The sequence below is a fragment of the Pongo pygmaeus genome, chromosome 10 (genome assembly GCF_028885625.2).
Source record: "Pongo pygmaeus isolate AG05252 chromosome 10, NHGRI_mPonPyg2-v2.0_pri, whole genome shotgun sequence".
NCBI lineage: Eukaryota > Metazoa > Chordata > Mammalia > Primates > Hominidae > Pongo > Pongo pygmaeus.
In genome coordinates, this window is record NC_072383.2 from 44,661,950 (window position 1) to 44,689,524 (window position 27,575).

At 39.2% G+C, this 27,575-nt stretch overlaps 1 protein-coding gene across 7 annotated transcripts in view; it reads left to right on the forward strand.

Annotated features, from left to right (window-relative positions):
• PCED1B (PC-esterase domain containing 1B) overlaps nucleotides 1–27,575 on the forward strand; it is a 154,299-nt gene that overhangs the window by 16,926 nt on the left and 109,798 nt on the right. For 3 of the 7 annotated variants that reach the window (XM_054443809.2, XM_054443808.2, XM_063672697.1), the window contains exon 2: nucleotides 7,776–7,858. The exons of 1 other annotated variant lie outside the window; for it this stretch is intronic. The gene's annotated coding sequence lies outside the window, so the exon portion shown is untranslated. Of the gene's footprint in view, nucleotides 1–6,517; nucleotides 7,859–11,669; nucleotides 11,836–27,575 lie in introns of those variants that run through there. 3 more of the 7 variants (XM_054443806.2, XM_063672696.1, XM_063672698.1) reach the window with 3 other exon arrangements.

Sequence of the window (27,575 nt, forward strand, 5' to 3'; positions counted from 1 at the left end):
TTTGAAACTGATGTGCCTTTATCTTAGGACTAAAGGATTATTTATCTTCTTTATATATAATACATGTTATATATTATATATTATATATAGATAGATATACTAGTAATGTAATGTGTACAGCTGTTCACATAAATTAATTCACCTATATTTAGCTTCCCCTGTATCCTGTCCCCTTAAGCTCATTGAGGGCAGAGGCAGTTTTCTTGTATCTTGTCACTTTACAGCACCTAACACAATACCTTTCATAAACATAATCTGGGCTTAGCAAGTCTGTGGATTGGATTCACTTGCAAAATCTATCCATTGCTTTAAGAGAAACCAATATTTAAAAGTAGACTTCGTTAAAAGGATATTACAGATATTACTTGCTTTGTTTAATAATTATCTGCTTTGGAGATGTGTTTGCATTTTTAATGAGTGCTTTAATTAGCTTCTATTACATATATTAGAAAACAAACTTGGAATAGTGCCACTATGTAAGTTAACTCTGCTGGTTTAAAATATATTTGAGATGGAATTTGATTAAATAATTACCAAAAGTAGATATGTAAGACTGTATAAGATTGCTTTAGTAGCAAGATCAGGCAGCAATATTGATTTTTTTAATTAAGTACTAAATATACCCAGTCGAATTCAAACATTTACTAAATGATATTTTGCAATTTTCAAAAAGCCCTAACATTTAGCCCCGCAGTTGATTCCCTTAATAACTTGATAAATTAGGCAAAAAAGCAAAGAAGAGGAGGATCATGGATAGCAAGGGATTTACCCACATTTACATTTATATTGGCAGAGTCAGGACTTGAACTGAAGTCTCCTGAGGCCTAATTTGATCCTCTATCTGTATCAACCAGAAATACCTAAAATAACTCCTATGTCTATAAAGATAAATGTACCTGTAGAAAATACAACCCTCAAAACACACATTTAATTACAACTTCTTAAATGAGCACCCTCTTCCTTTTTCTTACAGCTCTTTATCCCTAGATTTTAAAGAATCAAAACACACATAAACATCTGCCTAGAGCAAACACAGGGAGTTTCCTCATGACTGGAAGCCCACATTAAAGCCACGCCTAAGGGAAGAAGGGAAGGCAGGGCTGATAACATTTTGTTTATTTTAGTCCTTCTGCTTAGTTTTTGTTTGCAGGCACTGGACTGAACTTAGTTTTCAGAGCCAGAAATTATCATTGTTTGTGTATCTAAATTTGTTAATACTCTGCTTTTAGAAATTTTTATGTACAATGGATTCCAAGAGTATTTTGGGAACTTCTCAGTGGTGAAATCCAAACTGTGGTTCAGTGAAGAGCCAACAAACACAAACTGCAAAGAGCAATTGGCACAGTACACTTTTGGAGGCTATACAACTCTTCCGCTCTTCTAGCACAAGGCACAGAGTAGGTGCTTGCTACAGTTAATCGGATGAATGAATGAGAAGTACCTTAGTCCCTAGCACTGTCTCCTCAGTTCACCCAAAGATTCCCTGTGATGGCTGTGCCACCATTACAGCAGCAGTTTATTTTCTGTGCAATTTGTAGAAGAACCAGAAACCAAATTGTTACCCATGCTCCAAATTGTTATCCATGCTCCAAAGACTATTATTGGTTTTATGCCATGGCACATAAGGTCTTACCATTTCCAAGTAAGGCTTGCCCCATGCCAGTCTGTGAAAAGAAGGCATTTGCTTTTGGGTAGTAGTTGACATGCTTTGGGGCATTTATGCTGCCTCCCCAGCTCCCATCTCAGAGAATTCCCGCTATTCACAGTCACTGCTGGAAAGGACAGGCCTAAGTGGCCCTGTCCCCACTCCATGTCTGCCTTGCCCCACTCCAGTGAGACCAGGGGTAGACTCGTGGACCACAACAATCAGACTCTCTCTTACGATTCTGAGCCGGGTTACAGAAACTATAGTCAGTGACCGTGGACTGCAGCTGAGAGCTCCCATCCAGCGAGGGCTGAGGTTGGTGCCAATGTAAGCCAAAGTCAAGGACAACTAAAGCTACTTAAGAGCAAGATTATAAATAGACGAAGCCAAAGTCTATGAACAAAGGAAAGTAGACATGCTTTTAAAAAGCAAAGAGTATGCAACACTCACAGGGAATTAATAACAATATTATTTATTTATTTATTTATTTATTTAATTCATTTATTTATGTTTTGAGATGGAGTCTGTCGCCCGGGCTGGAGTGCAGTGGCAAGATCTGGGCTCACTGCAAGCTCCGCTTTCCGGGTTCACCCCATTCTCCTGCCTCAGTCTCTCCGAGTAGCTGGGACTACAGGCGCCCGCCACCACGCCTGGCTATTTTTTTCTATTTTTAGTAGAGATAGGGTTTCATCGTGTAAGCCAGGATGGTCTTGATCTCCTGACCTCGTGGTCCACCTGCCTCTGCCTCCCAAAGTGCTGGGATTACAGGCGTGAGCCACTACGCCTGGCCATATTTTTTTAAAAGCAAAGAGAGTCAAAAGAGAGAGTCAAAAAACAAAAGAGAGAAAGAAAGAGTCGGAGACTAGAGACCAATCAACTTTAGTTTCTGACTCTCTCTTTCCCAGCTTTAGTCGCTATGAAGTCTAGCTGGACTTTGTTTCCTGCTGGTGGATGTCTGCAAAATTGTTGGCTTAATCTTTACGTTAATTCTTATTTTTAATTTGAGTTAATTTGAATGAGATTCGATTCCCAGCCACCAATCATCTCTAACCAATGGACTTCCTCGTCCCCTTCTCCCCTGGGAACCAGGTGCTTCAGTTTGGCCCTTCTGGCTCCCATCAAGAAAGACTGGGATCTGAAAAACGTTCACACTGTCAAATACTGAGTTTGCTGACTTTTCTAGTAACATTTTAGAAGAGCACAGCAGTGAGAAGGCCACATGAGACAGTAAGGGATAACAATTCACGATACCATTTTGGGCATCAGTTGTAATCTATTTCAGGAGGAGCACCGGAACACCGGCTATTACCTCAGTAGCAGATCACTTACTATCCCCTTTTTGAGGGCTACTTACCATCACACATAAAGCTTTTCCTTCCTCCCACACTCCACACACCGCATACTACATAAGCTCTTCTGTCCATTGTAAATGCCTTGAAAGCGGGGATTGTCTCCACTGTGGTTTTATACTCACTGCTCTCACACTAGCAATGACAGCATTCATTTGAATGGATACATGTTCTACGTATAATTTTAATGGATATTCCTTCTCCCTCTCTCAGAATGAATATTTTGAGAAATTCTGGGCCTAATATTCAGGTAACACCTCCTCAAAAACCTTCCTTTTCCCTTTTGCCACTCCCTCTGCCCTTCCATGTGTCCTTGCACTTCTGTGAGCTCTCCTAAAACTGAAGAGCATGAGGAAGACAGGAAATTACTATTAGCTTTTCCTTAGTCCAGGAAAAAAAGACTTAGAGGTGGCCCAGTCATATTCATAAAGTGTCGATTAAAGAAGCCACTATCAGCAATTGAAAAGGACTTTCTAGTTCAGCCCTGCCTCCCATTCCATCTGGGCACCTCCAGCATCAGCCCACAGTTTCTCAGGCTCCAATCCATTCCATGCCAGTCATAAAGCTGACTTTCCAATGAAGACACAGAAGGCAGAGAGCACATTTGCATCGATGCAGGTACAGGTGTATAAACTCAGTGGCTCCAAGCGGCTACACTGAGCAATGTTTACCTACTTGGAAAAAGGACCATTCTCACAGATTCTATTTAAGGCCAATGTGGAAATATTAATAGAAATTCTTGAATCTAGAACTATTCATAAATACTGTTTTAGAAGAATTTATTTTCATTCAGAAAGGAACACAGTTTCTGACAGACTGTGATTACCGTTTTATTTCCTTTCTCTATATCATTAAAGGCAAGGGTAGTATTCAGAACACTCAAAAGTTATATACAGAAAGAAAAGAAAATGATGTCTTTGGCATGCTTGGATCTCTATCATATTATGTTCTTGTCTTTTCTGGTACAATTGTAGGATTTATTTTCTAAACATTCCAATTTTACAGCATGAGTCTTTGCTAATGTAGAAACCAACTGAATCATCTATCCATCCATCAATGAATATTCTTGTCTTCTTTTTTCTTATATGTGCCTATCTTTATACTAAAAAAGATACTAGGAATTCTTGCATTTAAAGCACTTCTTCTCCCTTTCACTTATTTTGTTTGGTTTACAGGTAATGCAGTAAAGCTATCATTAACTTTGTGTTGGTTCAGATTTCCATTCAAAATATTCAGTCAGAAACTCAAATCAAGTGTACTCTTAAGTATCTCAAATCTGATGTCTTCCATACAGGAGGTAAATATAAAGTCTAGAAAAAGGAGAATAGAAAAGAAATATTTTCATAGTTTCTGGCCTTAAGAAAGACCAATCAGACTGGATTGTGGTAATAAGTCTATGTCTTCTTCACTTAGCCTTTAAGAGTTGATTTTAAAAGTTATTTGATTGGCCAGGCATGGTGGCTCATGCCTGTCATCCCAACACTTTGGGAGGCCGAGGTGGGCCGATCACCTGAGGTCAGGAGTTCGAGACCAGCCTGGCCAGTATGGTGAAACCCTGTGTCTATTAAAAATAAAAAAAAATTAGCCGGGCGTGGTGATGCGTACCTTATAGTGCCAGCTACTCAAGAGGTCGAGGCAGGAGAATCACTTGAACCTGGGAGGTGGAGGTTGCAGTGAGCCGAGATCATGCCACTGCACTCCAGCCTGGGTGACAGAGTGAGAACCATCTCAAAAAAAGGAAAAAAAAAAGTTATTTGATCATCTTGTTTCAAATATGAAGAATCTAGTTTATTCCATTCCATCTTAAATATATCACCTAGGATACTTGGTATTGTAATATAATTACTTGTTAGGCACATCTTTTATTATTATTATCTATACCAGATGGTTTCAAGGAGAAGACATATTTACTTGGAACCAACCTATGGTTTGAGGTGGGGCTGGGGACTGGGCAAGAGCACTGGTCCAGGAGTCAAGAGAACTAAATGCTAGTCACTGTGATACCACCAGTGAGTGAAGCTGTCACTTACTGGGCTTTCTTGTTCGTTAGTTTCTTTTTCAGTAAAATGAGATTCCTTCAGTGCCTGAAATCTCATTCTAAGACTCAATGACTGAGCCTTTTCCTATTGTTTATCTCTTGCCCCAAAATTTGTAACACAAAGTCTCCCCAATTTTTATGCACTTAACAATCCACTGTTCAGTAGCCATTCTATATTACATGCAATTATCATCATTAGCCCCCTTTCCCGTTCTGACTATATGGAGATTATATGGGGAAAACTGTAATATGGATCACAGGGAAAAAACTGAATTAAAAGGAAGATTTGGTCTGGGCACGGTGGCTCACACCTGTAATCCCAGCACTTTGGGAGGCTGAGACGGGCAGATCAGTTGAGGTTGGGAGCTCGAGGCCAGCCTGATTAACATGGAGAAACCCCATCTCTACTAAAAATACAAAATTAGCTGGGCATGGTGGTGCATGCCTGTACTCCCAGCTACTCGGGAGGCTGAGGCAGGAGAATCATTTGAACCCAGGAGGCGGAGGTTGCAGTCAGCCGAGATGGTGCCATTGCACTCCAGCCTGGGCAACAAGAGCAAAACTCCATCTCAAAAAAAAAGCAGGGGGGAAGATTTGAATTTTTTATGCATTATTTCTAAGAGAGAACTCAGAGAAATCGTTTGTCCTAAACAATAGCTTCTATCTATTGACTCCCAAGTAGTTCCCAAGAAACTAAATTGCTTTTACCAAATTATCCTTTTAATACATCCATGTTATAGACTCATCAACTACCTGTTCATTAAAACACATGGCCTACCAAAATTATATCTTAACATCATTAGCTTTTAAATACTAGAAGTCATTTCAACCCTTAGAAAAGTCTGGTGAGCATGATTACATGTGGAAACTTTCAGATAGAATGTATCCAAAAAAAGTAAGTGTATTAAAAATGTAAATATATTTCAGATATCCAAAAATGTAGACATATTGACAGGCTTTGCTACTTTTTTGCAGTTTCACATCATGTCTTTACTTGTAATAATATCAATAATTGCTGCAAAGATAATAAACTACATTCCCATTCCCCTACCCCTCTACCCAAGTACTATGTTATACAGTTTTCCCTGCAACATGGTGTCAGTCTGCAAAGAGTCTTTGTGACATCAGGAAGAGAGTCTAGATTTCCTTCCAGGGCAACACATTTTGCTATTAGGTTGAACCATAAAACTGCCATTTTTGGTCAGGAATGATTGACTACTGATGGTTTCATATGGCACAAGCTAAAGAGCCTTCCTTGGGTTTGAGTTACCGTCCTGAGAGTCGCTTGTGTGTCCAATGGGCCAGTTACTTAATTGCTGAGTCTTGGTGTGTGAAATGGTAATAACACCTACTTTGTAGGATTGATTATTAACTTAACATTGAGGCTTAGCCATGAGGTATAGGAGCACCGTGCCTGGAAACAGTTATTGTTCAAGAAATAGGTAATAATACAATATAATTATCAGTATAAGTAACTTAGAAGAGTTTCCTCACTTTTCCTTTAGCCATTTGTGCATATATGGTGAAGGTAATGGTTGCTATGGTAGAGAGAAATGAAAAATATTTGTGAAGCAAGCAAAATTTTTAAAACCCCAATAATGTTAAAGGCCTTCCATTCCTGTCTTGTATGCTCTCTTTTGTCCAAGTAAGGGCACAGATAAAGTTTGACACATATTCGGTGGAGTATCTAAATAGAAAAATGTACTGAAGCAAACCAAGAACAGAGTTTAAAAAAAAAATTAAAGCACTAAGCAAACATTCTGAACTTTTGGCAGAGGAATTGGACTGTCTGAATCTCCATGACTCTTTGGAGTTATTAATAGTGATGCATTTTGCCATATTTTGAGCAGATGCATATTTATAGGTCACGCAATATCTGTGTGGGTAGACTTTCAAGGCTTTATGGCCTTTTAAAAATGTCTTATCTTGGAAGAGAACAGGGCAAGGAGGATGCCATTTTGTCATCTGTGCAGCACCAATCACCCTGTGCTCATTAAATGTTACGGGAAAGATGGGCACTGCAGCAGGGCCTGGAATGTGGCTCCCATCTGCTCTGCCAGAAGCCATCCATGATGAAGTCACGAGTTGCACAACAGTAGTAATTCGCAGCTATTTATGACCATTTTAATAGCGAAGGTCTAGATTAGAAGGCTGTGTTTACACGCCATGCAGCAGAATAGTTCACGAATCATTCCCACAGTAACGTTTGGTCAAACCAATCAACCAAGTAGTGAAAAATGAACCAGTTGTTCTTGAGGTTGTGATTAATAGATCTCTAAGTTAACCTCTACTTTCCTCATGCTCTTCCATACCTGAGACAGAATTGACTCCTGCCCCATGCCCACAGACTCTCCTCCTCTGTCTTCCCAGCAAGCCACAGCCCTGTTACCCTTTCTCCACCCAAGCTCAAAGCTGTAAGACATCAGCTAAGTTAAAGGAGCTTTGGAAACTCCTATAGAGCACCTGTGCACATAATTAAGGAAACATAATTTTTAGCACGTGTTTATTTTCTCATTGTCATTGCTCCATTATGTGACTTTAATTAGTGACCCCGATGGCTCCTGTGCATCCAGATCAGTAAAATCCTTTCATTTGTCTGCTTAAACTGACTTGAGATTTTAGTGATTATCCCTTCCATGCAGCCTGAAGGTCAGACTATTTCCTTTTGTTTCACTAGACAGTTAATCCCCTCATTAGGGGTGATGGAAAATGAATAATTAAACATGCCATTTTCGCATTTCAGGTAATGAGAGGCCCTAAAATCCCAGAGGATGCCGTAAGAGGAAAAGTCAGGGGAGTGTTGAAGACTCTGCCTCCTACAAATATGTGAGTTTCTCTCCCCTGGCTTCATGGTAGAAGAGGTTTGGCGAAGGCTCTTCCTCTAAATTGAAATAAAACAAAATGAAAACCTTAGTTATTGGGCTGTACTCTGACACTCAGTAGCTGTGTGACTTGGGGCAAAGCAGCTAACCCTTTGACACTAAAAGTTCTCTCAATTATATAAGTGGAATGATAATGGTAACCATTGTATTGAAATGTTATGAGCATTAAAAACATGAATGAGTGACAATACTTAACAACAGTGTCTACCACATGGTAAGAGCTCTGTAATGTGTTAATTATATTATCATTTTCATTATCACCCAGGCAAGTCACCTGAATGCTGTGGGTATCAGGCCTCAGCCAAACAACCACTTGCAGGGTGTCAAAAAGTTTCCTTTGGCCTACTAGAATAAGGATTAAGAGTAAATTATGTTGTACCCTGGAGGGAAAAAACCCAAGTAGCCATACCTCTAGGGCCTTAGGGAATTCAACTTTCACCAAACCTCTTCTAATTACTCTAAAAAGATTTTTTGGAGGGTGGAGGTGGTAGAAGGTAGAAAGCCACAATAGTCGGGACCCAGATGACCACACTTGGTGAGTGAAGGTGAAGCCACCCACAGCAGCCTCCACTGGTGCAATCTGAATTCCTGCCTCCAAACCCAGGCCCCACAGCCTCTGCCCCTTCCTCACATTCTCCAACTCCCAGGAAGCCAGCTTGCCCCGGGCTTCCCCAGCCCTGTACCGTGGAGACCGGGCAGGGACCTCCTTTTGTACTCTGACTTCTGTCTCATCTGACCATGTTTTAGGCAGACCTTACGCTCATGCCGACTAAAAATGGACTCACCCTGCTAAGGAAATCCAAGCCCCATTGAGAAATATCTCTGAGTCTAATTTGGTCATTTCTTTTGCCACTTCAGGCTGTGGACCTTACAAAGAAGAGATAGCACCCTTCAAGATGCAGAGTTCAGGGAAAGCTCCTATACAGAGAGGAGTGGGAGTCTCCGCTGAGTTTGGAAAGATGACTGGGGTTTGATTGACAGAGTGAACGCGGTGGGGGGCGGCGGGGGAGATGTTTCAAGTAAGTGAGGAGGGTCTGGAATGTGCCTAGAACACGGAATCTTCTGAGAGGCTGAAACAGGCTGTGTAAGGGAGTGCAGGTGGCTAAAGCTGCTCAGAGAGACACAGACCAGTGCAGAAAGAAAGGTCTGAGGGTTCATCAAGATATTGGACTTTATTCTGCATAAATACAGATGGTGAAGGGTGGAAGCAGTGTTTCAGAAAAGAAAAAGTGTGTAGTGCTGTGTGTGCAGCATTGGTAGAAATGGGCTTGACGGGAGGAAAATTACTTAGCGGACTAGGGCCTGAGGTCATGGGGACCTATGAAAAGGAAAATAAAATGCATGAGGGTGGCTATATGATTATGTGCAGAGGGGGTGGAAACTGTTGCTCAAAACTGAATCTTAAAATTTGTTTTGTCATTGCTTTACCCAAAATAGTCGATCCTAGTTGGATTTTTGTGGAGAAAATATTTTGTCCCTTTTAAAAAGGTTCTAGTAAGAAGCAGCTTTAATGCTGTTTGTGGAAGGAAAAAGTTACGAGGAGAAAGAGTGAATACAGTGCATGATTAAAGGAGTGATGGAAAGTGACAATGGCTTTCAAAAGAGCACAGGTGAATTGACACGTATTATGACAAACACAATCTTACCGTGACGTCATTTTCTTGTCAATGTTGGGAAATACTTTCTAGATATTCTAATAATGATGTCGTTAGCATTGTACAATTTTTAATTAAAAAGCTTATAACACAAATAGAAACTTAAATCTGGAGGAGAACTTCAATATCCTTTCATCATTTTACAGAGGAGTTAACAAGACTAGAGAGTAAACAACTCACCCACAGTCACCCAGCAGGTGTGTGACAGGTCCATTGCCAGAAGGTAAACGCTTTGCTCCTGGCCCAGTGCCCTTTCTGCTTGGCCACAAGGGTCCACAAAGACCATTTTATTTATTTATTTATTTTTCAAAATACACATTTTTATCAAAAAAGGACCATTTTAATAGCTGAAGTAAAAGACTTGGTGTTTTCCATTTTCTCTTTTTAAAGTCAAGAGCTGTTTTCTCAGATAAATTATTCACATTTCCCTTTACTGCATTATTTTTCTTGTTTGTAGAATTAAATAATTAACCTTGAGGTAATCTTTGTGTTGAAGACACCTTAGCCTAGGGGTGCGAGTTGCCTAATGGGAAGAAAAGTGGTGCCTATGGGAAAGTACAGACTTCTAGGCGTTCCCCAGCTGCCTCGGAATAGCCCTCTGACCTGGTGCTCAGGATAAGGTGAAGTCATGGAAAAACATCAGCAAACGCGCCTCTCGACTTGCCTTGCCCATGATGACTGTCATCCTGGGCCCCAGACTGGAGGCATCGAGCTTCCTTATAGGGTCCCTGGGCGCCCATCTCCTTTATGGGGCCCCTCCCCACAAGGGACCCATCAGCCTCACTTCTCTGTTCTCCCTCCTCCCCATTTCTCTATCTTTTCTGTAAAATGTTTAAAAGAAAAAATAAATCTCTCCTGTTAGAGCATGTTCTTTTTCTTTTTCCTCCAGCCTTTTTTTTTTCTTTCTCAGTCTCTGCCTCTCATCCAGATGAAATTGCTTTCCTCCACCTCTGGCAAACACACATTAGGGCCTTGCTTCCTCTGCTTCTGGGGCCCGTAGCCTTCCCTTTGTGGCACCTTCTCCCCAAGACCTGTTCCTTTCTGCCTCCTAGGAACCCACTCTGGACAGGGGATGCCCCAGTAATGGCAGAGGGCTCCTGCAGATGGTCCCCTACCCCCATCTCTGTTACCTGGCCAGGGCTCAAGCGTGGGAAGTCCTGAAGTTCTGATTTTCTTGGTTAATCTCCTTGAAGCAATTCTTCATGATACCAACTGCCCTGATTCTTTGTTCAAAGTTAGGGGTGGGCGAGTGTCAACCTTGATATTTTTCATTGTTGATTCATGTTCATGAAAGATTCTCCTAAAGTTTGATTGGTGAATGCCTGGGCCAAACACCGTAAGTTTAGGTGCACTGTGCCACATCCATATCAAGAGGCTGGGAATCTTGGTGGGGTCAAAGTCTCTCCTGTATCCAGGAACCATTGTATTGCCTCTCCCGGCATGTCTATGAGAGAAGGGACAGCATAAACTCTGCCATAGGAGGAGGAAGGCTTCTCTCTTCTTCTCCATGGGACACAGGGAGGGAGCTGATAGATGGCAGGCCTAAGGGCCCAAATTTAAGAGAGTAAAGTGGAGTGAACATGTTGAGATTGTGACCATTTTCCCAGAAGAAGCAGAGAGTATAATGCATCAAAGTTAGAGCACTGGAAGGGCCTTGGTATGGCCCCCGACACCAACTTGGGCAGAGAGACCAGACTCCAGCACGCAGCAGCAGTGGCAGTGGAGGTGGCACAGGCACCGACAGGCAGACAGGGCTGGCAGTGACCCTGGCAGGGAAGGATGCAGTGCCTCAGGGATGAAAGGATGCCAGCTGTGGACTCAGGCTCAGGTGCAGGTGTCACTAGACCTGGGCTAGCCTCCCACCCACTAGCCAGTTCCACAACAGATACAATGTCCCCCTAAGGAGGAAAGTGGTAGAAAAGTAAATACGTCTTAATTCCCAAAACTTCTCTTTTACATCGGGTAAGACTCCTAAACCAGAAAAATGAGGATCGTTATTGCTAATTACATGCTTGGTGTCCTTAGGAGAGACATTTAAATTTTCTGGACCTCAGTTTTCTCATATATAAAATAAGGATGTAAATAATTATTATGTTGTAGGATTGTTGGAGGACAAAATGACAATATGAGCAAGTGAAATGGTATGCCTAGTACCAGTAAGCCCTCAGTAAACAGTAGGCAGCAACCAAGCTGGTGGGAAGTCTTCTATCCAGGAGGGTGCAAATTGTTGACTTGCAAGATGATGAGGATTTCCAGATAGACACAGGTGAGTAAGCATTGCTTTTTCCAGTTGGATAACCCTGAGATCTGCTGCTAGAGTGGACTCAGGATGTGAGCAGGAGGCAAAACACAGGGAAAGTAGCCTGAGTGCTGATGAGCTTTTCAGATGCTGATTTAGAAGCTGCCCATGCTCACCACACAAGGACCTAAATATACTGGCTCAACTATCTAAATGGCAATGACAGTTGATGACAGCTGTTTCCCAATGACTTCCTCTCCTAGAATCTTCTGCACCCTACACGTTCCTGTTGTTCAGATTCTGTCTGGAAGCAAAACAGTTCCCAAATGTACATCAGATTGTGTTTTTCCCCACATCTTCGCCAGGCTTGTATGATCATCTTTTCACTTTTCCTAATCTTTTCGATTAAATTGCAATTTAATTTTTATTTTTCTGACCACTGGTGAGACCTACCATCTTTTCACATATTTATTGGCCCTTGCATTTTCTCTTTGGCTTTCATTACTTGAGTTTTACAACAGAATGGCATCATCTTTAGAATCAGTCCAAGGCCAGCATTCATTACAACCACTCTTATTATTTCATTTTGTTTTCTTCTCTTCTTTAAACTTCATGCTTCTGATTAATCTGTTTAATTTTAATGGCTAGGCATGGCAGCTCACACCTGTACTTCTAGCACTTTGGGAAGCCAAGGCAAGATTTCTTGAGAGCAGTCTGGGCAATATAGTGAGACCCTGTCTCTACAAAAAATAATAGTAATAATTTTACAAGTATATAATACTTCGGGGCACACACCGACTTTTGTTTGTCTTCCTTTGGCAGAGTCCTCACCATAGATAGAATTCTTTCATCTTTTGGATTAATCATGATTCAGGTCTTGAAATGAAAACTAAAATAAACTTTCCAGTTGGCCTTTAATCTCAATTTGGTATTATTCTAGGTTGAATGAAAATCACCTACTTGATAGTACTCTACTTATGTTTTTGCACTTTACAAAGAACAGAATTGGAGGCAGAATACTGTAGAAGAAATTTTCAAGAAGATTCAAGTACTAGATTTAGGATGTAGAAGTCCCCGCTTGCATACTGCTGCCAGTCTCCTTGCAACTTTCAGCAAATCACTTTCCTTCCTCTCTCTGTAAATGGAGGCAGGAGGCAAGTTGAGCTATATCAGTGATTCTCAACCCTGGCTACACATTACAAGTACTTGAAAAACTTTTTTTTTTTTTTTAGTTTTAATTGATTTATTATTGTCTTTAAAAGTCTTCACAGGCAAAGCCATCCCTCCTTGTCTGTATCTTACACCTGCCTGGTGGTTTTAGTTGAGGATTCTGAGAAAAAGAAACCTAGAGTGATGATGAGGAAATCTGACATTTTAGGAAGAAAATGGGAAGTTTCTGGAATTTCAGAAATTTTCAAACTTCAAAAACTGTAATGGTTGTTTCTGGCTCTTTATTTTATTACATCTCTATAAAATTCCGTATGTGGAAATAATGTGTTCCCTCATATTTATCTCTATTCAGTCATGCATTTATAATATATTCATTGAAAACTAATTATGTGCCAGGCCTGTGCAAGGAGAGAAGGGGGTGCAATAGAATTACCTGAAAAACTTTTTTTAAAGGCTATTTAAGAAACTAAAAAAAAAAAAAAACTTTTAAATACTGCATCCTAAGGTCAGTTAAATAAGAATCTCTGGGAGTAGGATCTATGCATCAGCACTTTTAAAAAGTGCCTCAGGTGATTTTCATATGGAACCAAGAATGGGAATCACTGAACATGATGATCTCTGGTATCCTTTGTAGTAAACACCTCTGTGATTCTAAACCATGTTGAAATTTGGGCAGTATATCAAACTCTTTAGTGATTTTTAAGTTAGTAAAATGGAGATTCTACTTCATGTTCCCACACACAGCAATGGAGTTTAGAATTGGCCTGAATGGGTTGGCTTGGAAGATGTTTGTTAGTGGCCAGAATCATTCATGAATCTTCTTGCTTTTTCCTCTCCTCCTGTGGGGATCATGTCTCTAAATGAAACAATATGTGCTTTTGTTGAGCTGAAAACTGGATGAACTGAGGGGTAAAATGAATGGACAATTAGTCCTGTAAATCACTAATCCAGAGGACAGCCAGCAACCACTTCTTCTGTCCCCACTTTGAGGTTAAAAACAAAAATGCTGTGTTTGGAGGCCATAATGTGAGCTTTTGTCAACAAAGAGGAAAGTGCAATAGAGTTATAATAATACCCACTTCAATAAATAATTTTTATGCAATCCATAGCAATTTGGCCAATCAATTAGTTATGAACTGCAAACATATTTCACCCTGGAAGTGTTTGATAACAGTTTGTGGTTGACAAAGACAATGTGTTCAACATAGGATCTAGCCCAAATTTACTAACAAAATATGATATTTTTACTGCAAAAGTGACTTAGGAGACGTTACTGGGGAGACAAAACCCTTAATACACAAAGATACTCCATAAAACTTTAATTGCGTGGCAGAATCTATAAATGCAAGAGAAGCAGCCTCATCTTTAATTTCAAGTAAGAAATGTTTTGGGAGCCGTCTGTGTCACTATTCAGAAATATAATCAATGAAAGGTATGAGGTTCCCTGAGAAGCTGCTTTGATAATGCAAACATGAGCTTCATTTTTAGATGTAACTAGTGTCTTCTTTCAGGTGATTATTGATCAGGTTCTTCTCTGCTGAGTCAATGACAAACACACACAAAGCTTGGTCCAACGTGAAGTTTGATGTCCCACATCACGGTTGCAGGGAAACATGAGGTCATAGCACCAGAGGTTTGAGCTCTTCAGTTCAAAAACCATATGCAGCATGAAAGAATGCTCTGGTGTTCTTTGAAGTTTGATGTATGTAACTTCAAATCTCAAAGAGAAATACATTTCTCCTCCCACTGAATTCAATTGCTTTGTAAGTGGTCTGATTTCTGAAAATTTGATTTTTGGTACAACTGAAGAGTCTATTTAACATTTGGGTTGCCTTAATAATAGAAGCCCAGGGATGCTATGACTCTCATGTTTCAAGGACCTGTGCCACAGGACATAAAGATCACAAAGCCACAAGGACATAAAGATCAGGACAACAGCACTCTGCCCTAGATGAGCTCACTTTCTAGGGGAACCAACACCTATATTAGAGTGCTTCAAAATGCATCTGCTATTATTTTATGATGGGAGAAAGATCACCATGGTTTTCACTGATCATAAGAAGAAATAAGTACTTATTAGATTTTTATGTCCATATTATTTATATATTTTGAAATTGTGGTAGGATACACATAACACAAAATTTGCCATCTTGACCATTCTCACATTTACAGTTAGGGGCCTTAAGTACATTCACTTTATTGTGCCACTGTCACCATCATCCACCCACAAGACTCTTTCTGTCTTGCAAAATTGAAACTCCAAACACATTAAAAAAATAACTCCCCATTCTTCCCTACCCTCAACCCCTGACAACCACATTTCTACTTTCTGCCTGTGAATTTATCTCCTGTAGATACCCCTTTTAAGTGGAATCGTTCTGTGTTTGTTCTTTTGGTTGGCTTATTTCACTCAGCATAATGTCTTCAAGGTAGATTTTTAAAGAGCCAATAAATACTTCCAAGTGTCTCATACACAACCAACTGTGCTTGTTCTAGCTGAGGTACCTCGGTTTATTTACAGATCTTATTAGAAAGTCGCTTCTTCTCATGATAAAGGGAGCTGATGTCATTTTGTACATCTTTGAAGGAATTCAGTATCATTCATGGATTATCCATTCATGGGTTCTCTGATAGCTCAAAGGCACCGGCACTGTCCCTCATAAGCTGTTGGTGGGGGTCGTGTAGCCCCTCCATAAGAGGGCCAGAGAAAAGGCAGCCCACCTGACTGAGAGCTGCCAACCCCCAGCCCACGCGAGCTCTGTGCTTGATTATGGGTGTGTATTACCATCTGGTATGTGGGTTTAGCAGTAAGAATAGGAGAATCAATCAGGCTTTCCATGTCATATGTTGCTATTATTTTATTTAACACTTGTTCTATGGCCAATACTGCACCAAGCACAGCATAAAATCTGGAATTACTTGATACACTCCCTATCTGTTATCCAAGGGAAACTTCTGCCAAACTTGCATCAGGGGATTCCTCTCAGTCCACTGAAAAGTGGCTTTATTTCCTAATGACTTCCAAATACAGAGTCTTGATTGTTTAAAGACTAAAAGCTATGCTTTAGAATTTTAAGTAAGATCCATTTTAAAAAGATTCTCTTAGCAAATTTCTCTATACTTCATTAAGTTTCTATCCTGGAGGAAAATATATCTCTCCATATTCCATGATGTTAGTGCAGGAAATGAAGCAACCACTTCCACTCACTATTTCCCTGGCTGTTTCTATTTAACAAAACGGTGATTTTAGCTGAAGCTTTCTTTGTGATTTTAATCACAATCTATATGTTGGACCTCAGTAATTAGAAATTTGAGTGTTTGTCATAAAAAGCTACTTCCAAGGTACATTATTTTACCATGATGCCTTCCAATGTGTGGTCTCTTAAAAACTCTGTAAGGTCACATTATTTGCCAGTGTTTGTAATAGACATAGTACCTGCCTTCCTCTTATGCCCTTTGGAAGACTCTTCAATTCTTTCCTGGGCTCCAGGGAGTACTGGGATTATTCAAGTGCTTCCTTCCTTCAGCTAAGAGACTAAAGTTTCATTTTTACACTAAAGAGCCTCAGCCTGCAGAGAGCAGTAACAGCCTCTTGGGCATGTCAGCCCTTGCACGTATGACTGCCCTGCTGTGTGCAAAAGCAAATGGAATTTCCTTTCCTTTCCTCTTAACTGATATTCCTTCACTCTTGTTAGGTTTGCCTTTACAATCTATTACCAAAAACTGGACAACAGAACTAGCATTATTTAAAAACATACACGATCCCCTCCCAATGATTTGGGGATGTCTTATTCATTCTGTAAAGGAAAGCTGGGCACTGGGTTTGGTCTCTGGGATATACTAAGATGCTCAGACAGTCCCTGTTCTAAAGAAGTAGGGGAGAGGATTTATACTCAATTACATAATACTGTACAAGTGAGGACATAATATATGGTATCAGAGACGGCTATGGAAATTCAGAAGATGGGAAAATCTCTGAATTTAAGAATCACAGAAAGGGAATGAAAATACCTCACTTTTCTTGAACATATACTATGTATCAGGCACGGTGTTAGGCAGCTTACATACATGATTTAGTTCAATCTTCACAACCATGACATGATGAGGCATTTTTTACTCCAAATTTGGCAACAAAGAGAAAGAAGCTTGTCCAGGACTGTTTGCTCAGCTTTCAAGCTTTATACTGCATTGTTCCATACTGATGACGCTCCTGCTTCAAATCCTATTCCCATGTTCTACCCCCACCTCCCAAAAGGAGGAGAAAGATTGAGAGGCTTCAGACAATCAGATTTTACCAGATTTGTACTGCCTTTTAGTTTGCATCAGAAATCTGTGGGACTTGTATGCAGAGAACCATATATGTCCAAAGTGTAGCCAAAATGCAATTTTTTTTTTTTAAAGAATGTGATTTTAAAAATTGCATGGCTGGGCACAGTGGCTCATGCCTGTAATCCCAGCACTTTGGGAGGCCAAGGCAGGTGGATCACCTGAGGTCAGGAGTTCGAAACCAGCCTGGCCAACATGACGAAACCCCGTCTCTACTAAAAATACAAAAATTAGCTGGGTGTGGTGGCGGGCAGAGTTTGTAGTGAGCCGACATTGCACCCCTGCACTCCAGCCTGAGTGACAGAGCATGACTCCATCTAAAAAAAAAAAAACACACACACACACACATAATTTATTTAGAGGCACACAATGGGGAAGCCCTTTGTATGTTTGCATAGTTCTTTCTTCCTCTTGTGATTCCAGATGGGAATCTAGGACTTAGATAATTGACTACAGATTTACTGGGGTTGGGGAAAGATGCAAAGCCATAACACAGGAGCACACTTGTACAAAGAGAGCAGCTATCAGAATTCAGATTCAGCACACCTTCATGAGTATCCACTATGTGCCACTTAGAGGCTTATCTTTTACACTTTTATCTTCACACCAAACCTGCAAGTTGGATGCTAATCTCTCCCATTTGACACATGAGGAGACTGAGCCCACATAAAAAGTAAGTGATAGAGTTTAGATTCAAACTTAGGCCCTCTGCCTCAAGTCCAACTTATGACTTAAAAGTAGAAATATTTGAAGTCTGGAAAGAGGCTTTTCAGTTCATTAAAATCTGGCCCGTCAAAGCTGGACATGCAGCTTTCTCCACACTCTGGTCTGTCGCCTTAGCACCCCTGCACCAGAGACAGAGAACGTTACCCCTGGGAACAGCCCAGTGTCTGGCTCTTAGCACATATGCACATGCCTCAATTCTAGCTCAAAATTACATTGCCCTGGTTTAGAGGAGGCTGCCTTCCCACTACTTCTGCTACTGCTTGATCTGTAGAGCTTTCTTAAGATAAAGCAGATGTTCCTAGCCCAGAAGCCTTAAGGTTGCTGCACCAAGCCATCCAGCTGGAGCAGGAATGAAGGTCCCCAACACCACAGACTGCCAACAAGGTACAGGCCTCAGAGTAAGCCTTGAAGAGTTAGCTAATGGCAGCATCTGGCTTTCCATCATGATCATCTTACTTCATGACACAGCACGTTTTTAGGAAATTACACTTTCATTTTTTCTGCTGTCCGTTAAACAAAGTTTAATAACATAGTCTGGAAATACAGGTGGGAAGTAGATTTGGGAAGTTAGACTATATGCAAATTAAAACTATAACTTGTTTGAATTACTCCAAAGTTGGTATCTTTTTCAAAAATAATAAAGAACAAATACAGCAAATTATTCAGTAGGGTCTGAGTAAAACAGGATGTTACCTGTTTATCTAAGTATATAAAAAGATATGTAATAAAGCCTGGAACACAGGTTATCAATAAATACTTACATAAATGAATAAATGTATGGTGATTTTAGGATCTTGCCAAAACCAAGAGTGTCAGCCTTCTTTGGGTTAGGCCTAATTTTCAAACCTGATACTAATGGTGGAGGAATTACGGTAGTAAACAGTTGAAGGGGTCTCCTGCTCCTTTATTTTCTGCCCAAACGACATTAAACCACCTTTGCATGGTATCTTCACTGGGTTCTCACTCCTGCTAGTGTGGCTCCCCTGCCCCTTGCTCCCCTGCCCCTTGCTCCCCTGCCCCTCCCGCAATGTCTATGGACTATCTGGACCCTTCATTTTGTACTTTTTTGGTGCACAAACACAGAAGGTTTTTGTCTTAAAGCTGTAGCCACACTCATGAGGTAACCAGAAACTGCTTCAATAAAGGAAGGCAGTACGAACACTCTGATACCTCCTCCCCTCCCTCCATTCCCCTTGCCCTCCTCCCTCTTCTCCTTCCCCTCATCTTTTTCTTCTTCCCCTGCTTATTCTAGAAATGTTTCAGATTAGAAAATAATTTGTTACTTTGCTGTTTTAAAAAGGTGATATGTAGTCTCCTTATCTTAGAGATTAAGTTCTGTGTTCACCTAATGTACAACCATTTATTCTCTAAGTGAGGTAATGACATGATGATGGTCTACAGCAGATTGGAGACACCCTGTAAAATTAACATGTCTTACATCTTCCTATAATTATTTTATGTGTAAATTATTTAATATGCACAATGAAAAATAATTGTATACAACAAAATGAACTGCTATACCAGGCTCTGATCCAAAGAAATTGTATGGATTGGTTTTTGGCATCTAAGGGCACTTTAGCTTTTACTTCACATTAGTGAAACTATGTTCCTTTAAATTAGCTCACTAGAAATCTATACTAGTTAGAATAATGAAAACTTGAAATAAATAAGGTATATAGAACAAGTAAATATTCCTGATTCAATTGTTTCATGATTTCTATTAGCACATTACATTAATGTTTTGTTTCAAAATATGATGGTTACTTTCTCAACATGTTTCTATTTTAAAATGACCTTTACTATCAACATATCTACATGGTGTCAAGTAATTGGAAGGCAAATACAAAATTCATATAAATATTTGCAGACACACCCTCAGTGTGATGAGCCTTGACTACAAAAAAGATGTCGATAAGCTCTGTCCTCACCAATAATTATTTGTTTCTTTTGGAAAGGTACATAGTCTGTCAAAGCAACTGAATTATTTCTAGTCTGCAAATAAATTTAATGGAGCAAATACTTTCTAGGTCACAGTATGGGAAAGGTGACATTTTTATTATGGAAAGAGTGAAGGTCTGTTTTTTTATCTGCTAAAAAAAATAGATTGGCAGAGTTTTTTTCTAGTCACAAAATTGAATATTTTATTTTGAGATTTTAATTTTCAAAAAACACCATCAGATAAGAAAATGAGTCTTTGTCATATACATTTTGTCCCAACTTTATAATAATTCATTACTAGTATAGTATAAGGTTTTAATAGGTAGTTAGATCATTTGAGCTAAATTATTTCCCAATCTAAATATTAATTATTCATTTATTGAAAATGTCAAAGTTGTGAGATCCTAGACTATGTTAATCATGAGTGTTTTTTTAATTTAATTTTTTCTTTATTCAGAACAACATTAAATAGCAAATAAAAAATACCACTGCAAGTCTAAGAAGATCTCAGAAGACAGGAAAAAGCTTTATATTTTAGCACTTTTTAAAAACAGCTTTACTGAGACATAATTCATATATCAAACAATTTACTCACTTAAAATGCACAATTCAATGGTTTTTAGTATATTCACAAATAGGTACAGCCATTGTCACAGTCAATTTGGGAATATTTTCATCACCTCAGAAAGAAACATTGATAAATTAACCAGATATGATGGTGCGTGCCTGTAGTCCTAGCTACTTGGGAGGCTGAGATGGGAGGATTGCTTGAGCTGATCTTGAGCTCCTGGGCTGAAGTCATCCTCCCACCATGGACTCCCAGAGTGCTGGGATTACAGATAGGAGTCACTGTGCCTGGCCCAGTGTAATGTTTTTGAGGTTCATCCCTGTTGTAACATGTAGCAGTATTTCATTCATTTTTTTTTTTATACTTTAAGTTCTAGGGTACATGTGCATAATGTGCAGGTTTGTTACATATGTAGACATGTGCCATGTTGGTGTGCTGCACTCATTAACTCATCATTTACATTAGGTATATCTCCTAATGCTATCCCTCCCCCCTACCTCCACCCCATGACAGGCCCTGGTGTGTGATGTTCCCCATCCTGTGTCCAAGTGTTCTCATTGTTCAATTCCCACCTATGAGTGAGAACATGTGGTGTTTGGTTTTCTGTCCATGCGACAGTTTGCTCAGAATGTTGGTTTCCAGCTTCATCCACGTCCCTATAAAGGACATGAAGTCATCCTTCTTTATGGCTGCATAGTATTCCATGGTGTATATGTGCCACATTTTTTTAATCTACTCTATCATTGCTGGACATTTGGGTTGGTTCCAAGTCTTTGCTATTGTGAATAGTACTGCAATAAACATACATGTGCATGTGTCTTTATAGCAGCATGATTTATAATCCTTTGGGTATATACCCAGTAATGGGATGGCTGGGTCAAATGGTATTTCTAGTTCTAGATCCTTGAGGAATTGCCACACTGCCTTCCACAATGGTTGAACTAGCTTATAGTCCCACCAACAGTGTAAAAGTGTTCCTGTTTCTCTACATCCTCTCCAGCACCTGTTGTTTCCTGACTTTTTAATGATTGCCATTCTAACTGGTGTGAGATGGTATCTCATTGTGGTTTTAATTTGCATTTCTCTGATGGCTTGTGATGATGAGCATTTTTTCATGTGTCTGTTGGCTGCATAAATGTCTTCTTTTGAGAAGTGTTTCTTCATATCCGCCCACTTTTTGATGGGGTTGTTTTGATTTTTTGTGGTAAATTTGTTTAAGTTCTTTGTACATTCTGGATATTAGCCATTTGTCAGATGGGTAGATTGCAGAAATTTTCTCCCATTCTGTAGGTTGCCTGTTCACTCTGATGGTGGTTTCTTTTGCTGTGCAGAAGCTCTTTAGTTTAATTAGATCCCATTTGTCAATTTTGGCTTTTGTTGCCATTGCTTTTGGTGTTTTAGACATGAAGTCCTTGCCCATGCCTGTGTCCTGAATGGTATTGCCTAGGTTTTCTTCTAGGGTTTTTATGGTTTTAGGTCTAACGTTTAAGTCTTTAATCCATCTTGAATTAATTTTTGTATAAGATGTAAGGAAGGGATCCAGTTTCAGCTTTCTACATATGGCTAGCCAGTTTTCCCAGCACCATTTATTAAATAGGGAATCCTTTCCCCATTTCTTGTTTTTGTCAGGTTTATCAAAGATCAAATGGTTGTAGATGTGTGGTATTATTTCTGAGGGCTCTGTTCTGTTCCATTGGTCTGTATCTCTGTTTTGGTACCAGTACCATGTTGTTTTGGTTACTGTAACCTTGTAGTATAGTTTGAAGTCAGGTAGCGTGATGCCCCCAGCTTTGTTCTTTTGGCTTAGGATTGTCTTGGGAATGCGGGCTCTTTTTTGGTTCCATATGAACTTTGAAGTAGTTTTTTCCAATTCTGTGAAGAAAGTCGTTGGTAGCTTGATGGGAATGGCATTGAATCTATAAATTACCTTGGGCAGTATGGCCATTTTCACGATATTGATTCTTCCTAACCATGAGCATGGAATGTTCTTCCATTTGTTTGTGTCCTCTTTTATTTCGTTGAGCAGTGGTTTGTAGTTGTCCTTGAAGAGGTCCTTCACATCCCTTGTAAGTTGGATTCCTAGGTATTTTATTCTCTTTGAAGCAATTGTGAATGGGAGTTCACAATCATGAGTGTTTTTAAAACCTTATTTTTACAAAACAACAGTATTGGTACTGTCATAAGGATAGTCATATAGATCAGTGGAATAGAATTGAGAGTCTAGAAATAAGTCCACATGCCTATAGCCAGCTGCTTTTCAACAGTGTTGCAAAAACATTCAATGAGGGAAGAATAGTCTTTTCAACAAATAGTGCTGGGACAACTGCATAACCACATGCAAAAGTATAAAATAAATAAATATATTTACCTCACACCAAATATAAAAATTAATCCTAAATAGATCAAAGGCCTAAACTTAAGAGCTAAAACTATAAAATTCCTAGAAGAAAACAGAGTCGTAAATACTTGTGACCTTAGATTTGGTAATAATTTGTTAGGTATGACAACAAGCAACAAAAGAAAAAATAGATAAATTGGACCTCATCAAAACTAAAAGCTTTTTGACTGAGCATGGTGGCTCACACCTATAATCCCAACACTTTGGGATTATAGGGAGATGAGAGGATTGCTTGAGCTCAGAAGTTCAAGACCAGCCTGGACAACATAGTGAAACCCCATCTCTTAAAAAAAAAGAAAGAAAGAAAACTATTAAAAACTTTTGTGCTTCAAAAAACACTATCAGGGAAGTGAAAAGATAACTCATAAAATGGGAGACAGTATTTGCAATCTGGCAAGAGACTTATGTCCAGAATATATATGAACTCCTACACCTCAATAATAAAAATATTAGGCCGGGCGTGGTGGTTCACACCTATAATCCCAGCACTTTGGGAGGCTGAGGCATGTGGATCATCTGAGGTCAGCCTGGTCAATATGGGAAAACCCCATCTCCACTAAAAATACAAAAATTAGCCAGGCATGGTGGCAGGCGCCTGTAATCCCAGCTACTTGGGGGAGGCTGAGGCATGAGAATTGTTTGAACCCAGGAGGCGGAGGTTACATGAGCCAAGATCACACCACTGCACTCCAGCCTGGGGGATAGAGTGAGACTCTGTCTCCAAAATAATAATAATAATAAAATGATTAATTACCCAATTAAAAAATAGAAAAATGATATTCATAGATATTTCTCCAAGGAAGATACACAAATGGTCAATAAGTACATGAAAAGATGCTCAATTAGTCATCAGAGAAATGCAAATGAAAGCTACAATGAGATACCACTTCACACCCACTAAGATAGCTAAAAACAAAAATTCAGATAACAAATGTTGACAAGGGTGTGGAGAAATTGGAATCCTCCTGTGCTGCTAGTGGAAATGTAAAATGATGCAGCCACTTCGGAAAATAGTCTGTTTTTCAAGCAGTTAAACAAGGAGTAACCATATGGTCCAGCAGTTCTACTTCTAGGTATATACTCAAGAGAAGTGAAAGCATTTGCCCACACAAAATTTTGTATGCAAATGATTATAGCAGCATTATTTATAATAGAAAAAAAGGTGGAAACAACTCAAATGTCCATCAACTGATGAATGGATTAAGAAAACGAGGCATATCTACATAGTGGAATATGTTATGGCCATAAAAAAGAATGAAGTACAGGCCAGACACAGTGGCTCATGCCTGTAATCCCAGCACTTTGGGAGGCTGAAGTGGACGGATCACCTGGAGTCAGGAGTTCAAGACCAGCCTGGCCAACATGATGAAAACCCATTTCTACTAAAAATACAAAAATTAGCTAGGCATGGTGGCCAGTGCCTGTAATTCCAGCTACTCGAGAGGCTGAGGCAGGAGAATCACTTGAACCCGGGAGGCAGAGGTTGCAGTGAGCTGTGATCATATCACTGCACTCGTCTGGGTGACAGAGTGAAATTCCATCTCAAAAAATAATAATAATAATAATGAAGTACAATACATGCTACAACATGGATGAAGCTTGAAAACATTATGCTAAGTGGAAGAAGCCAGTCATAAAATATCACACATTATATGGTTCAATTTATGTGAAATGTTCATAACAGGAAAATCTGTAAAGACAGAAGGTAGATTCGTGGCTGCCTAGGGGTGGAAAAAATGGTGGTATGGAAAAGGGATATAGCTAAAGGGTATGTGGCAGCTTTCAGAGGTGATGAAAAATGTTCTAAAATTGTGGTGATGGGTCCACATGTCTGTGAAAATACTAAAAACCATTGAATTGTACATTTTAAATGGATAAAGTGTATGTTATGTGAATTATTTCTCCATAAAGCATTAAAAATGAGTGAAAAAATCTTATTCTTTAAACACTAGGAAAGAAACAATCCCGGTGATACATTGTGGGGGATGGTTTATAAATGAGACTTTGGCAGAAGGCAGGGGCTTCTCCCTTGTTTTTGCATGGTTCCTTTCATGGCTATGAAGTTATGAATCGTTAGTGGGTACCCATTGCCCTGAAGGAGAGAATCTGCTCTAAAAACACTGACTCATTCAGAACCAAACCACTTCAGATCTTTAAAAAATGAAAACTAAAATGAAGCCCAAAGCAAACTGAGTATTTTAATTAATTTAAAATGTTGGAGGCTTTCTTTTTTTAAAGAAATCTCCTTTGCCATTTTTCTCCAATGTGTAGAAATAAGAATGCATGTTTTACATGTTGTAATACATTTTTTAGTAGAACAATAATTTAATCTAATTAATGTCCAAAGAGAATTTTCTAGATGTTGACTTAAGTTGGCTGCTCTGCCTTAGGAAGTTCCTGCTGATGGGAGTAGTAGAGAAGTGATTAAGAGCACCATGGACTTAAGCTTCTTTGCTGGCTCTGTCAAAATAAGTGATAAAAGATGCTCTGAGCCAGGTGTGGTAGAGCTCACGCCTGTAATCACAGCACTTCGGAAGGCGAGGTGGACAGATCACTTGAGGTCAGCAGTTCGAGACCAGCCTGGCTAACATGGTGAAACCCCATCTCTACTAAAAATACAAAAATTAGCCGGGCGTGGTGGTGGGCGCCTGTAATCCCAGCTACTCGGGAGGCTGAGGCAGGAGAATCGCTTAAACCTAAGGAGGTTGCAGTGAGCTGAGATCATGCCACTGCGCTCCAGTCTGGATGACAGAGTGAGACTCCATCTCAAAAAAAAAAAAGATGCTCTGAACTTCCCTTTCTTTTTCTCTAAAATGGGTATAATTATAGTTTGGTCCTCATGAAGTTATAAAAAACATTAATTGAAATAATAACATGGACGTTTAATACACAGTAATCACTCTAAATGCTTACCATTGTTATTTTAAATTAGGCGTTCATCTCTTGGCCTAATTACACATTTTATGGGAGAATGTGTATACAATCTAGTGATTCACTCTGGCCTTTTTTTAAGCACCACAGCAGATTTACCACTGACATACAGGTTTACACCACAGAAAATTTGCTTCACTTGTAATTGCAGCCAATGTGTCTCCCTGATGGGCAGAAAGCTGACTGGATCCATATACTCCCTTGATCCAGAACTTTGCATTTCACATTGTCTGGATGTGACTTACATCATAATTGCTCAAACTATATTTTGTTATGTGTGAAAAATAAATGTCTTCCTTATGTCCTCAGTAATAGAAAATCATTAAACATCTTGCAGCTGCTTAATCTTTTAGTCAAGATATTTAATATGGAAAACTAGAGTAATGGAGCCTTTCTCCTTTCAACTCTTTACTCTTAGCCAGTATCATTCTTTTTTTAAAAAATGAACATTTTCCTAAGGCATTGAGCATCTTTTCTGTAGGCTATAGTTGAGTCTTTCAAATCTGGAAAATAAGAATTTGGAGATGGATACAAACCTTGGCACTGATGATAGGTGATTTACAAGTCTGTCTTGCTTTCATATGCAGAGCTTGGCTGTACAATGCAAATCTTGTCAAAAATCTGTTCGATGATTAGATTTATTAAGCACTCTGCAATGTCCTATCTATTTTTGAGAACTCACTAAAGAATGTCACTGACCTCCTGGAGATTATAATCCTCTAAATCAAAAACAAAAACCATGAGCTCATTTTCTTTTGCTGCTTTCTCATTGTAGTGGAGATATCTGAGTTTCATGGGAAGCGTACCATAGGGTTAAGAAGCAGAATGCAGAAAATAAGCCTTTTAGGTTAGAATGAAGAATTATCATTTGCTTTATGTAGAAATCCTACTTTCTAGCATAACTACATGGTTATGTCACAGTTGAGAGAAAATAGGGAGATTGTTAGTTTTCCACAAAACAAGGTAATGTCTTTGATAGCAGTCACATTGAAGAGATCCATGTTCAGTTACAGCTACTGGTCAAAAAACCTTTCTTACAACTTTCGTTAGGTAAAAAAGTGCTTTCATGTTACCGAACACCAAAAATTGTTTTGTAAGATATAACAGACATTACTTGAGCTCTAATTGCTCCTTCTAGCCAGTGTGTGAACATAGCCTCATATAAATCCAACTCTACCCAAGCATAGTTGTATTTTATCCATGCAGAGTTCAAACAAAGGTGCTTAATTTTTTTATGACATCAATTATCTATAGAGAATAGAGATTGCACAAACATTTCCCTTTAAAAATTTGATATATGTTTAAGATATACACAGTTTCATAGAATCAACAAAACAATGTACCAAAATTCTATAGTAAGTCCACCAGTATATCAAAAAAAATTAATAACAGTTTCTTTTCCCTTAATGTATTTTATATTCAAGTAAAAACAGTGAATATAAGAAGGCAAGAACAAAAGTTGAATATGCATATTTGTTACAATGAGTGTTCTAAACACAGGTGATAGAGCCAGGGCATCACAAGCCTTAAGTAACTTTTTCTTTTCTTTTTGTATCTATTATACTTTCATTTTACAAAATCAGTATCATGCTTATCTACAATTTTGAATTCTCTCTTTCATTCAAATTTTCATTGTAACTTGGCCCTTCTCTCATGTTATTAAGTATCCTCTGAAAACACTTTAGTGGCTACTTGATATTTTATGAATGC